This window comes from Thalassophryne amazonica, chromosome 22 (genome assembly GCF_902500255.1).
Source record: "Thalassophryne amazonica chromosome 22, fThaAma1.1, whole genome shotgun sequence".
Classification (NCBI taxonomy): domain Eukaryota; kingdom Metazoa; phylum Chordata; class Actinopteri; order Batrachoidiformes; family Batrachoididae; genus Thalassophryne; species Thalassophryne amazonica.
In genome coordinates, this window is record NC_047124.1 from 35,589,308 (window position 1) to 35,605,419 (window position 16,112).

At 39.5% G+C, this 16,112-nt stretch overlaps 1 protein-coding gene across 3 annotated transcripts in view; it reads right to left on the reverse strand.

Moving 5' to 3' along the window:
- Window positions 1-16,112, reverse strand: part of lmo3 (LIM domain only 3) — a 148,856-nt gene that overhangs the window by 15,438 nt on the left and 117,306 nt on the right. The gene's annotated exons all lie outside the window — the stretch shown is intronic.

Sequence of the window (16,112 nt, forward strand, 5' to 3'; positions counted from 1 at the left end):
TGCCTGCCTAGGGATTACAGATGAAAACTAGCTTTGTAGCTATAATCCGGCATAATTGTTTTTATACTGATGTTCATTAATGTGCATTGTCCCTATTTAAATAAATAAATAAATAAATATCAAAGGAGTGTCTTCAGGACAACTCTGTGAATGTCCTTGAGTGGTCCAGCCAAAACGTATGAAAAAGGTAGTGGATTATACTCTGGAAATTACGGAGTGTGTGTGACAATCCCACACTGAGAGGTTGACATCACGTTGCTGTAAAGGGGTATCAGGTGTCATCGAATTAGGGAGGGGTGTTACTTCAAAAAATTTGGCAATCTATAAATGTTTGCATGGAATATGGAAATTTACACAGAATAAACCACAGCAGGATAAATTTTGGGTCATCTGGTTCCAAAAACCCATATGGACGGAGCGTTTGAAAATTTCAAGTAACGTGTGTCGTATATGTGCTGTTGACGTAGAAAACCACTCTGTTGCTTATAATTAGTGATTATACTCAACTGACGTTCCTGAAATAAAAACTACATAGATTTTGTTACAGTTGATTGTAACATATGTACTGAAATGAGGTTTTTTTGTCAATTACTCTTTAAAAACACCAGATAGGCTTATTGTTACTATAGAAGTTGAATATAAACTTGGGGTCAAGCAATAACTGGAGCCAAATTTCAAGTCTCTAGGTGCAGCGGTTCTCAAGATACAACATTTTCGTCAATATTTTTGGCGATTTTTGAACCCGATATTTTCACTGGCTCCGTCCATATGGGTTTTTGGAACCAAATGACCCAAAATTGATCCTGCTATGGTTTATTCCGTTTATATTTCCATATTCCATGCAAACGTTTATAGATTTCCAAATTTTTTGAAATAACACCCCTCTTTAACCCTTTAACGCCTGTTGTCGCATATATGCTACAATATTTGACTCAAATATGCAACATACCAAATTGACCAGTACGCCTGTTGTCGCAAATTTGCAACATACCATTATTATTATTATAACATAAATTATTACCAAAATACCAAAATTACTATTTATTTTTTGTGCAAAATTGAAATTATCTCAACATTATTTACCATCTACTTAAAGGCAAAAACACACACAAAACATTTTTTTCAGAGAAGTTTTATGATTACAAGTACAAGTAAATAAATACAGAATCGGGTCGATACTGATACTGGTATCGGGATCGGTGCATCCCTTATGTGTGTGTGTGTGTGTGTAAACAATAAATGGAGGCTGACACGCTGCTCTGACTTTCAGACATGATTCATCATTGTGTGCACAAGAATATCAATCCAAAATTTCACAATTTGAAGTAGCAAACTGAAAATAAGCTTTATGGTAACATTTATTTAAAAACATCAACAATAAAAACAAAAAACAAACAAACAAATAAATAAACAAATAAAAGAGTGAATATACGAGGTCTGTGAGAAAAGTATCCGACCTTTTTATTTTTTTCAAAAACCATATGGATTTGAATCACGTGTGATTGAATCAGCCAAGCTTGAACCTTGGTGCGCATGCGTGAGTTTTTTCATGCCTGTCGGTTGCGTCATTCGCCTGTGAGTAGGCGTTGTGTGAGCAGTGGTCCACCCCTCTCCTCGGATTTTTATTGCGAATAAATGTCTGAACCATTTGGAGCTTTGCTGCATCAAATTTTTCCAGAAACTGTGAGAGACCTCCAGCTGGACACCATTTGGAAAATTGAGAAGGCTTTCAGTGACGATTTTATGGGGATTACACAGATTAAGGAGTGATCCAGCCGGTTTAAAGACCGCCCACAGCTGCTGAGAGAGTGCCACGCTCCGAGCACCGATCAACAGGCTCAAACCCCGCTGAAACAACCAGATCATTTCCAACGTGAAGCTTTGTTGATCCGGGACGTCGTCTGACTTACACAAAAATGGCAGGAGACGTGGACATCAGCACTTTTTCGGCACATTCCACTGTTACAGGAGTTTTTTTCATGGAAAGAAAAGTGGACGGATGTGCCACGGAGCCGTTCATGGCGCGGCACAAAACCACCTCCGTGTTAGTCTCACAGGACGGCTTTCAGACGGCTTCTGGTTGCTTTTCAGTCGTGTGAGTATCCGAGAAATTGTGCATGAGCTGGACATGCCCCAACATGTCCTGTGAGGCTTCATCACGGTGGTGCTTTGCGCCATGCGGCTCCGCCGTGACGCACAGAGTTCCTCCACACGTCTGTCTCAATGTGCCGAAAAAGTGCTGATGTCCACGTCTTCCGCAATTCCTGTGCTAGTCAGAGGACGTCCCGAATAAAACACAGCGTCCAGTTTGGAAATGAACGGCACATTCCACTGTTACAGGAGTTTTTGTCACGGAAAGAGGAGCGGAGGAATTCCGCGTGTGGATGGATGGATGGATGCTGATTGTGTAAAGCAGAACATTGATGTCAGTTAAGGACAAATGTTTTACAACCATCAGATTCCTCTGTCTGGAAGTTTTAAATCTGAGGGTTTTGTGTCCCAGATTAACCATGTTGCAGGGTGCCAGTGCCTTTGTGCTGGTTTTAAACCCAGATTGGACGAGTGTCACAGTTTGATGGAGCGTGGAGCTGAGCTATGTTACTTATGCACGCACAGAGCTGGTTTGTTTTGCGTTGGAGGACACTTAAAGACCAGTCAGCCTGGACAGTGGGTGGACTTGATCATTTTACAGCACACAGTCTTTGCACAGCATCTGACTGCTCTTCACTCCTCCACGAACACCACAGAACAGCTGACGCGAGAGAGACTCTGCTCATTTCTGCAGAATGACACCAAGTAACAACTGGCAAACGTCTCTGGAGCAACATGCATGAATCAGGAGAGGAGAAACATTCCCAACCACACAAAAACACTAAAAACACCAGCTGTTTATATCACAAGATAACATTTTTATCACAGAAAAATGTGTACCGGTATTATTGAGGATGGAAAACACAGAACAACACTAATCTGTTATAGGTTATGGGAAAATGGTAAAGGTTTGTTGAATATGTTATATGAACACAGAAGATGTATCATTTTGCGACTTGCCTCATTAAAAGATGATGGTATGGTGTACTTTGATGCACGAGATAAATCAAACAGAAACTTTGATTTGCCTTTGTTGGAATTCCACAGATGAGTCCGCCACCTGTCGGGTGACTCGTGAATGGTGGATTGATGATTGACTTGTTTCAGCTCTGCTTGTCAGTCACCAAAACAGTTTCTGCAGGAACCTCTAGTCATCTGGAGAACTAAACTGATTTCTGATTGTTTCCCTGTAGTTACATCGTTAACAAAACCAATAGTGACCCCACTAATCCACACAGGGCAGCAGAAAGGTTTGGTATGAATTCACCAGCAACTAGTGGTGTAACGATTCCCAAAATCCACATTTTAGTCAGTAATATGGTGCATTTGTCTGGAGTAGGAGTGACTGTGCAAGGAGACAAGTGAGGGAAGCCACCAAGACAGCTTTGAAGGAATTATAGTCTCCTGTGGCTGTTCTGTCATTTTTTATACCTGTTTACTTTAATTAATCATATATATATATATATATATATATATATATATATATATATATATATATATATATTTTTTTTTTTTTTTTTTTTTTTTTTTTTTTTTTTTCAGTTTAAGTAGTTTATGGATTTCAGTTTATAGATCAATTACTGCAGGAAATCTTGATCACAAACCTGATCACTGCAAAAATGTTTAGTTTTTTTTTTGGCGGGGCCGGGGGTCATTACAGCCTGAGGAGGTGATCTGAGCCCCGCTGGACAGTGTCAGGTGAGGAGTTTGACTGGGACAGTCCACCTGTCAAATGGGAACGAAGGCGTCAAACTCAGGGAGGACAGAACCCCCCCAGTAAACAACTCAATAATCTTAAAAGAAAAGTTGTAGAAAAGCAAACAACACTAGTTTCTAACCTCAGGAAGGGAGACAACAAGCTACAACCTCATTATTATCCATATGAGCTGGAAAAATAATATTGATCTGAACGTGCTGACGGCTGAGAAATGGAAGCTTAGCGACCGTCTACAAAGTGCAAAAACAAGACAGCAGAAAAATATTCTATAAATTCAGGTGTGGCGTCACCAAAAACACTCCTCCTGCTGGTTAAACTACAGCACTCAGTTTGGAAAAATGTGCAAATATTGAATTTTAGAGAATTAGTGAATTTTATTGCTCATTTTATTATTTATTTTAATGATTTAAAAAAAAAAATCACTAAAACTCCATTTTTAATTTTGTGACACCACACCTGAATTTATTGAATATTTTTCTGCTGTCTCTTTTCATTTTTGCAGAAAACATCAGATGGACAGCAGATCGAGTCCTAACCCACAGCGCTGGAAGCCTGAGTCCATTTGATGTATTTTTTTAATGGGCTCTTTAATTTGTACATTGTTGCAGTGTTTTTTTTTTTTTATTATTATTATTTTTGGAGTTTTTTTTCATTTGTGTTTTGATTCCTGGGAAAAGCCTCCATGACTAGTTATTAATGAAAGAGTAAAGAATGCCTAGGTTTTCAATATGTAAGTTGCAGCAGGATGTAAGTCACAGGACCTCCCAAACAAGTAAGAAAAAAAAAACCTCCAAGTTGTACTCCAGAAAATATGGGATGACACTTATAAGGAGGGCGAGAAAACAGGATTACTTAAGGTGGTTGAAGCCTTCATTAGGTTGGTTTCATGTTGAAACTATTACAGGTTCCACACACACACACTGCAGGTTCATGTAGAAAAACTGACATTTATTTATATGAAATTTGTCAGTCTTATATACCCCCCCCCCAGGGCGGGCTGAGGTGGTCGGATTGGGTTTTCTCGTAGCCTGGCTGCACAGGCGTCAAGTTCTCAACACCAATCATACACAAAGTGACAACTGTGTCCCTTATTGCCTATTAGGCTCTTGTCTAACAAGCCTAACTCCTGACACACAATGCGCCAGTGGCCGCGGTAGCTGTGCTGAACCCAATTGGTGTCAGTCTCTCCTTCCGAGGATCCAGTAAGGAGCCTCCCCCCCTTATCAGCGCTGACCTTCCCCTGCACTGTCACCCATCCACTCCCCTCTGCTCCAACCTTCCTCCAGCCTCCTGAGACTGTGGCCTCCAGCTCATCAGAGGGAAATTGGGCCAGCTCCGGCTCCATGATGAGGCTGGACGACAGCCCCATCGATTAGCTGTCCCTCAGGGCTGATCTGTGGCTAACTGCTTGCTGCACGCAGCCTCATATCTCCTTCCTTATTCCCGACCCCCCCCACCAGCGGCACCCCTCTCCTCAGGACCAGCCCCCGTCCCTTTGGTGACGCTCAGGTAAGAAAATAACAGGTCTGGCCGATGGGAAGGTCACGATGGAGAATTTATGTCCACTTTAAGCGAGTAAGGCCACACCGGGTGCAGATATGAGCCGGTGCAGGATCCCATATTTTTCCTGATGGACCAGGGAACAGAGCTATCCACCGCCCTCAGCTGGAGACCGCGTCAAAGTCAGGCTCAAAATGAAGAAAAAGGAGGGAAACTGCTTTTGCTCTCCGGCAGATACACAAGTAAGATAACTAGTGACGCTTCTCCATTTACCTTCCTCCTGAAGTCGGTTTGGCGCGCAGCGATTCTTCCGAGGCGAGTCAGTGATTGCAGCAGCACCACTTTGAAGGTGATGCGTGGCCACTCGACAGGCCGTCCTTCCATCTCCACTGGCCATTAATTGGCCCTGAATAGCTGAGGATGGCTGATTTCATCAAGAGACCTTGATGAAATCAGAATAATCACTGCTTCGGGTTCCGCGCTGCCGCTCTGCCGGGTCAACAGGGTGGACACGAGCGCAAAGCAACCAACAGTACAGACGGCAACGTGTGCTGCTCCTGACCACGCTCACGACCACCTGCTGTTTATCAGTTTTCACGTTTTCTGATGATGTTCTGCAGAGAAACATTAGACTGGGGGGGGGGGTCATGTTTGTTTGAGGCTGGGACATGAGGAGGGACAGAGTCTGCGTGGATGAACAAGGCAGCAGGTCGGTACGCCAGACAAAGGACACCAGCACGTTTCCATCCACAGTGAAGCTATTCAGAGAATCTTAAGTGAGATCTGCTGATCGGCTTCGGACTGAGCCTGAGGAACTCCGTTAATCAGGAATTAATCAGGAGATGCCACAGACTGGTCTTCTTCAGCCATGCTTTGGTCGTCTCCAAGATTATACTCAATCTCAGGGCGTGTTCACACCTGAAAGTCCAGAGCGAGACGCGCCCTGAGGTTCATGTTTTCATATGTTTGCTCTGGTTCCTCGGATTCTACATGTTCTCCCTCCCAAGCCGTCACACGGTACCCATCAACATCACCACGTGACAAGCTAGGTAACTCCCTTTAGTCACGTCAGCATATATAATTATCACTTACTATGAAGACACCTGGAGGTTAGCATCACTTTGCATGAACGCTGATACTTTCTAGTGGCTCATGTGGGCAGATAATAAACGTTGGGCCAAAAATGTCATTATTCACCCACTACTGTGGTATCTCCTGGAACAGAACTGGTGTTTTTTTTTATTTAATATGGAAATATTCAGACCCGGATCCAGACGGACCGACGCAGTTGCATCGGTCAAATTTTTTTACGCATTGTTCATGATCAGTAAAAAAAAAAAAAAACTTGAATAATCCCGAATAGTGCTGAACGTGTCCCTGCGGTGAACACAGCTTTTTGGTGGTTTTCATGTCAACCTATAGTCCGTAAATTATACGGATTTTTCCAAGTTTCAGAGTCATACATAAAGTATAAATAAAGTCGGATATTCAGGGTTTGGTCTGTAATCAGCTGTTTCTGCAGCGCGACTCCACTTTGAAGCGTGAACCATTGAAGCAATGCTTCGATCCATTAGCTCGTTGGTTCTTTGATTCGCTGCTCTTCAGAAACAGCAAGTCCGCTTCTTAACTCCTCTCATTAAAATACATTAAAATACCGTGAGTCACTTTTGTGTGGATTAAAGTCACTAACTGGGACTCTTGTCTTGTTGCAGTCAAGAAACGAGAATCGTCCGTTCCGTTCACACAGCTCCAAACGCTGCGCGGCTCTCTGCTGAGACAGAGTCCGGTCGGTATTAATAACTTCAAAATGAATTGCCACTTTAAATAAAATGACACCTCTTATAAACGTTGTAATACAGACAAGAAACTACAATCGACAAACACTTTTTTCCTCCCAAAATGAAATGTGCTGTATTTCTTTACAAATTACATCCTGACGTGCAGCACAGCAGCTGTAAGAGCTCAGCTCAGATATATGGAAAGACATTCATGCCAATAATGTCTGAAAGGAAATGCTTTTGACAAAAACTACAGATTTTGTTTATTCCTATTTATGTCCAGAGATCAAGGATCCACCATGTAGAGTTTATTATGTCCAAAGTTTAAGGATCCAGTGAACAATTTCATATTTATTTACTTTAAGACTCAATAAAATGTTCAATTTCAATTCAGTTTCAATTTAATCACAATTGTGATATGTGTACAATTGTGATGTATTTGTTTTAGTAGATTTAGTCATGGACATGATGAATATTGTTACCTGCTGGACTACTTCTAATTTTGATTGGTATCAATGGAAAATGTCTTCTGTGAACTGTCTGTATCTCAATATATTATTATTATTAAGAATATATGCAGTCATATTTTTATTGATTTTATCAATTGAAAAAAATCAGATATAGATTCAGGTATAATTGAAAGATTTTGGTAATAAATTTGATCCTGTTTACAGTCAATTTTTGTTATAGTGTTGTTTTTTTAGGACATATTTATACAAATAAGAAGTGTTCACTATGGTCGATGAAGTATAATAAATATATTAAAAGAAGTGTGACAGTGTATGTTGCACACGAATAAAAGAATCATCAAGAATCAGAATCAAGAAGCATGTTTCATTGTGAAGCTCGTCTAACACTAATTAGCAGTATAACCTGTTTCCAAAATTCAGAAGTGTTTAATTTAATTTTATTTATTTATTTAAAAAGGACAACACATATTGATGAACACATAAAATGTAAATATGTCAGATTCTAGCCATGGTTCTAATTTCCATCTGTCATCCCTGACAGACTGCAAAAATTAACAATTTACAGTAAAAACACACAAACGTCACAGGAGCTTACAATACAACAACAGACTACATTACACGGGGTCACTAACTACAGCAACAACAAGACACAGACTGGACAAAAGACAGGAGACAAGAGGACACCGACGTGATCTGAGCATGAAGGTTATCTTACACAAACTCAGTCAAATTAATTAAAAAAAACAATAAAAAAAAAAAACAGTACACAACTACTACATTTACAATTCACCTGGAATAAGTTAATTAAAATTGCCAGTCTAATTTCATACATTTATATGCGTATATTTTAAGAACAATAACTTATAAAGTGCTGTAGAGCATTGCACTTTCCTATGGTTCTTCTTATTTTCTACAATTGAGTTCATAATGATTACATTTCCATTTACATTAGACAAGCATTTTTAAATCTGATAAAATTTTCAAAACTAAATAAATTATACTTTGTTAAAATTTTACAATGATGATGCGAAAATGGTCTTTTATCTAAAATTTTCAACACTCTTTTGTAAAACCTTTCAATTGGTTTTAGAATCGTCACACATTGTTTATTTGTCACAAACCTTTAGAAAGTATATAAGAAAACGACAGCAAACACATTAGACTGATCTAGAAATACAGCTGTCTGGGTGTGTATTCCACCATCTTGGATTATTTTTCATGCAGCCAACCAACCAACGTACGCTACGTCACATTGATGTCAATCTGCCGTCACATGGATTGAGTTGCCGTTGACCCCGCCCACCATCCTAACCATAGAAGGAGAGCTGATAATCAACCATCACCCCCTTCAAAATCATGCTACTCTACAAATAGCCAAATTTCTCTCCAATATGGTTTAAAATTATTTGCTTGACACTCACATCATTCCTCAACACTGCATGTAAGACTGATCAATGTTTGGGTTCCACTTAAGGCTAGGCAAAAACAAACAAAAAAAACTTCATTTCTTTTCTTTTTCAGTTGTGCAACAGGTAAAGATAACAGGCCACAACTTCCTGTAATTGGTCCAAAAGTCTGAACTACCCAGCAAAGTGTTTTCAAACTGCAGACAAACTGGACCAGGGTTCAGGGTTCTGATCTGGACTGGGATCACCTCTTTTGGGTGGCACCTTCAAATGGGTTCAGTGTTAAGTGGGTATTCAGACAAAATGTGATTCTGTTAATATTTTTTAATATTAATATTTATACTAGCGTGCTGTCCGTGGGGATCCACAGGCTCTAGATTGGGTCGTGTTTATAAAATAGGTAGCTGACATATTTCAAGGGTGATAATAAATTGTGCAAAGTTTCTATAATGAGTTGTAAAGGTGTGAGTCCAGAATGGTTTTAGAACCTTAGACTTCAACAATTTTTTAGAAGATGAGCTCAACCCTTTTATTTCCTGTTAATTACATAATTTTGTTGAGTTAATTTACTGTCTTAATGTTTTATAAATTGTTTAGGTTCTTTTTATCATATATGATATAATATGCTATGATATATGATATGATATATGAAATGATATGATATAATATGGTATGATATGTGAAATTATATAATATATGATATATGGTATGATATATGGTATGATATATGGTATGATATATTTGAAATGATATATGATATATGGTATGATATATGGTATGATATATTTGAAATGATATATGATATATGGTATGATATGATATATGAAATGATATAATATGGTATGATATGATATATGATGGGCAGCACGGTGGCTTAGTGGTTAGCACTGTTGCCTCACAGCGAGAAGGTTGTGGGTTCAATTCCCGTGGCCTTTCTGTGTGGAGTTTGCATGTTCTCCCTGTGTTTGCATGGGTTTCCTCCGGGTGCTCCGGTTTCCTCCCACATCCAAAGACATGCGGGTTAGGTGGATTGGAATCTTTAAAATTGTCCGTAGGTGTGTGTGTGGGTGTGTCTGTGTTTGTTTGTCTATTTGTGGCCCTGCGACAGACTAGCGTCCTGTCCTGGGTGTACCCCGCCTCGCGCTCTATGACTGCTGGGATAGGCTCCAGCCCCCCGCGACCCTCAATTGGACTAAGCGCTAGAAGATGGATGGATGGATGATATATGATATATGGTATGATATAATATGGTATGATCCATCCATCCATCCATTTTCTTCCGCTTTATCCGGAGTCAGGTCGCGGGGGCAGCAGCTCAAGCAAAGCCGCCCAGACCTCCTGATCCACACACACCTCCCCCAGCTCCTCCGGGGGAAGGCGTTCCCAAGCCAGCCGAGAGATGTAGTCCCTCCAGCATGTCCTGGGTCTTCCCCAGGGCCTCCTCCCAATGGGATGTGCCCGTAACACCTCTCCAGCGAGGCGTCAAGGGGGCACCCGGAAAAGATGCCCGAGCCACCTCAACTGACTCCTTTTGACGTGGAGGAGCAGCGGGAGAGATATGGTATGATATGCTATATGAAATGATATAATATGGTATGATATATGATATAATATGGTATGATATGATATATGAAATGATATAATATGGTATGATATGATATATGATATATGGTATGATATATGAAATGATATAATATGGTATGATATGATAAATGATATATGGTATGATATGATATATATGGTATGATATATGAAATGATATAATATGGCATGATATGATATATGATATATGGCATGATATGATATATGATATAATATATGAAATTATATAATATGGTATGATATATGATATATGGTATATGATATATGAAATGATATAATATGGTATGATATGATATATGATATATGGCATGATATATGATATAATATTGTATATGAAATGATATAATATGGTATGATATATGATATATGGCATGATATATGATATAATATGGTATGATATGATATATGAAATGATATGGTATGATATGATATAATATGGTATGATATGATATATGAAATTATATGGTATGAAATGATATATGAAATGATATAATATGGTATGATATGATATATGAAATGATATAATATGGTATGCTATATGGTATGATATGATATATGAAATGATATAATATGGTATGATATGATATATGAAATGATATAATATGGTATGATATGATATATGAAATGATATAATATGGTATGATATGATATATGATATGATATATGAAATGATATAATATGGTATGCTATATGGTATATGGTATGATATGATATATGAAATTATATAATATGGTATATGATATATGGCATGATATATGAAATGATATAATATGGCATGATATGATATATGGCATGATATAATATGGTATGATATGATATAATATGGCATGACATGAAATTATATAATATGGCATGATATGATATATGGCATGATATAATATGATATGATATATGATATATGGCATGATATGATCTAATATGATATGATATATGATATATGGCATGATATGATCTAATATGATATGATATATGATATCATACCATATTATTATCATACCATAGTGGACATGAAATATTCTGTCTGTTACGAGCTTCACCTCTTGTTCCACGTGTGTATTTCCCACCGGTGTCACGTATGTCCACTAATGCTTCAGCTGAACTGTGCTGTTTCTTTTTTTTTCGGTAAGTGCAGCAGCGGGCCACTCACACCGCCCCCCTGTCTGCTGTGCCGAGCTGCATGCAGCAACAGGTCCAGAGACTACACTCGCTGTTTTGATACGCAGCGCCCACTGCATGGTCTCGGTAATCGCAGCCGCAGAGCTCCGTGGCCATGACTTGGATTCTTTGTGGGTCCCGCATCCGCACCCCCTGAGGCAGTGAGCGAAGGGAGAGCATGCGCATTGTGTTCTGCGTGCATTTATAGGTATATGATAAAATCGTTATCAAGTTGTTTTACCAATGAATATGGCTTTTTACACCCTGAAGAAAACCATACAACATTTATAGGTATATGATAAAATCGTTATCAAGTTGTTTTACCAGTAAATATGGCTTTATACACCCTGAAGAAAACCATACAACATTTATCATTTATAGGTATATGATAAAATCGTTATCAAGTTGTTTTACCAATGAATATGGCTTTATACACCCTGAAGAAAACCATACAACATTTATCATTTATAGGTATATGATAAAATCGTTATCAAGTTGTTTTACCAATGAATATGGCTTTTTACACCCTGAAGAAAACCATACAACATTTATCATTTATAGGTATATGATAAAATCGTTATCAAGTTGTTTTACCAATGAATATGGCTTTTTACACCCTGAAGAAAACCATACAACATTTATCATTTATAGGTATATGATAAAATCGTTATCAAGTTGTTTTACCAATGAATATGGCTTTATACACCCTGAAGAAAACATACAACATTTATCATTTATAGGTATATGATAAAATCGTTATCAAGTTGTTTTACCAATGAATATGGCTTTTTACACCCTGAAGAAAACATACAAAAGCAGTAGTAGTTTGCTCCATGTGTTTTGTTTAGTTGTCACGTTACTGGGTAACAAACGTCTTAGATTCCAGTGGACATTGACCTCATTTGAGTATTTGACTTATTTTACATTGGACACCAAACATTTAACAGCAGCAAAACTATAATTATGTAATTAAACCTTTTAACTGAACCAATATTTTGCATCACTTTTTACCAAAATTGGAACAACTTTAACGTTTGACCCCTGTTGTTGACCTTTGTCACAGTTTCTGCTGTTTTTAACCCCATAATGTTCACTCACAGATAGTCCAAACTATACCTTTTTGGAATCCCTATGATCAGACAAATTAATGTGGTATTTTTTTTCAACAGGAATGGAGCTTTTTTAAATTTGACCCCTGTGTAATCGGTCATTGACCCCTACCGGGCTACAGCCGCCACCCTGAGCTGGCTATCATACACTTTTCAAGTGGACAGGTGACCAAAACGGCACATTGAAAGTGTGACACCCTGGGGGGTCGTGACCACCCGACCTGGCTCACATACACCAATGAATTCCGTGGCATCTTTTGATCTGCACTCTACGACTTTCCTGCTTTGAATGATCTGAAAAAGTCTCATGTTCTTAGTTGTGCATTTTCACCCGCACACGATTTAAGTTTTCTCCTCTTAGTTCAGCTGCATTTTGAGCGGAGGACTGCTGTGGGACGTGGACACGGGCAGAACGTCAGACTGCAGCCCAGGTGCCTCTCGCCCTGCAGCTCCACTGATGGAAAGCAACAAAATGGAAAATAGAAAGTCAAAGTTGAGGAACAGCTTCAATTAAAGCCGGCGCCACACCATAAATCTTAGCCAGGTCTCTGTTAAATTGTGATGGGCATCTGAATGGTGCTTTGAAGGCCACAGTGGACCGTGTGGAACACACTGACGTCCATTTTATTCAACACTTCATCAACTTCCCTAATGTAAAAAGAAAGATTTGCTCGTGTTTAAATGGGTTTTAATCTGAGCGGGCGGCGTTGGCCGGCCCGGCCGCGGCTGATGAAGATTAGCTGACTGCTTCCATTAGGGGAGGGCCGTCTGCTGCAGCCGGCTCAAGTGGCAAGACAATACTTGAGTGCTAATTGCACGTAACCAGATCCTTTGCCTTTGGCGTGCACCGTGTACGTGTGTGTGTGTGTGTGTGTGAGAACACCCAGCAGACAGCACAAACCTGAAGAACACAGGGATATGTTCATCAAACTATGAGGAAAAACCACTTTAGTTTACTGTTTGGACACTGAGTGTAGAGAAGTACACCATAGTACAGTGTACACAGTCCCTACTGAAAGTACTGCAATAACAAGAACACCAGGACATCAACATTATGGGCAGCCCCATTTTTTTAAAAACACATTTTGCAAACAAACTGATTTTCTGAAACTGATCATGAAATTATTAAACTAGAAAGCAAAGTTATTGAACTGAAACAACAAAAAACTTTCAGAAAGTGGATGAAAAATGTGTAAGTTATTATTCATTTATTATTTTATATCTTTTTTTATTCCTCTTTCTAACAGATTTTTTTGTTTCTTGTCAATAATGAATAAAAAACAAAACTATTTTCATCATTAAAAACTGTTTTGTTTTGTTTTTTGTCCATATTTTGGAACATATTTTAAAATCTTGGATTTACACTGGGTTTGGCTTTGAGATGAAAACATGAATATGAAGACACTGCCAATATCAAGATAAATCTAGATTAAAACAACGTAACACTACAAAACACCTGACCTGAAGAACGTTTGACTGACTGAAGGGAGTGAAGTTCAGTCCATGAGCCAGGCAGGTTTCTGGTACTACTCAGGTTCTACTGTCTGACTGGGGGTGGCAACTCAGCTAAGGATGTAATAAAATCACTGGTGTTTGTCTGCCTGTTAGCATGATTACATCAAAACTACTGCACAGATGTTGATGAATGTTTCTCCACAGATGGATATTCGGCCGTGGAAGACTCCATTTGGAGGCGATCTGGATCCAGATTGGCGGATCTCAGAAATCTCATATTGCTCTTGTTTTCTGAATGTTAATGTCACAAACTGGATTTACAAGCTGGCTTGTTTTCATTCCAGCTCAGTCCACCTCAGACAGGCGGAGCTGGATGTTGAAAGGCAGAGAGCACATGTGCCCAGAATCCAGCCGGCTCGGGGTCGTGACCTCATACGTCCTCACTGTGTTTGTGCTCCCACTGTGGGGGTGTTCAATGTGCTGCAATGGCAACAACAGCAAACAAACCTTCCTCTGGGGAAGTGATGGTCTAGTGGTTTAAGCGTTGGGCTTGAGACCAGAGGATCCTCGGTTCAAATCCCAGCCTCACCGGAAAATCACTAAGGGCCCTTGGGCAACGTCTTTAATCCCCGAGCTACTCCTGTTGTGTAGTGGGCGCCTTGGGCGCCTTGCATGGCAGCAGTATGTGAGTGTGTTTGTGTGAAATGGTGAATGTGAGGCATCATTGTAAAGCACTCTGAGCAACTGATGCAGATGGAAAAGTGCTACATAAATGTAGTCTGTTTACCATTTCTCTCCAAGAAAATCCACCATTCACACACACACACATGTACTCTGACCTCCAGACACATCTCCTTCAGTTTGAGCCGGATTGAGTTTGGACGCGTGTGGGACGGGTCAAATTTGGAAAAACAGGTTCGATCACTATCTGCCGTGAGAGTCAAGATACTTGTGTTTAATAAAGAAATGACACTGCTCTAACGTTCAGGAGCCGCCCTGCACAGCTCTAACGCCTCACCCACATCATGCTGCTACGGGTCATGTACTGGGGGGAAGTGGTGTTCGTCTTGAGTGCTGTCGAAGGTTGCAGACTGCCTGTGGAGCTTGGTTTTTGTCCTGCACATGCAAATTCTACGTCACAGGTGTCAAACTGATTCCAGAAGGGGAAAAAAAGGTGCAGGATTTCTTTTTAACCACAAACTCCTTCAGGTGATTTGACTGATCAACATCACTTTGAGCAAATGGGAAGAGCTCATCAATGAAATCACCATCCAACCTGATGGAGCTTCAGAGAGGTGCTGCAAAGAGGAATGGACCAAACTGCCCAGAGATAGGTGCACCAAGCTTGTGGCATCATTTTCAAGAAGACTTGAGGCTGGAATTGTTGCAAAAGGTGCATCAACAAAGTACTGAGCAAAGGCTGTGAATACTTATGGACACATGATTTATTAGGTTATTTCTAATAAATTTGAAAAAAAAAAAACTTTTTCTATGTTGATATGGGATTTTGTGAGTCAAAATTTGAGGGAATTTTTTTTACTGCATTTTGAAATTTGCAAAAATAAAAACCCTTTATTCATGTTATCATTATGGGGTGTTGTGAGTAGAATTTCATCCATTTTGGAATAAGGCTGTAATCATGGCTGTTCACAGGCTGTCGCAGCCCAGTGAGATTGGACCCTAAGTCATTACTGTAGGACTGAAAATATTCTGATTCCTGGTTTGTCAACTAAGTTTACAACCAACGGCAATGGGAGTGTTTTCCATGACTTGTCATTGTTTGACTGATGCCAGAGAATGGAAATGCAGCATCAGACAGTGTTGTGGAG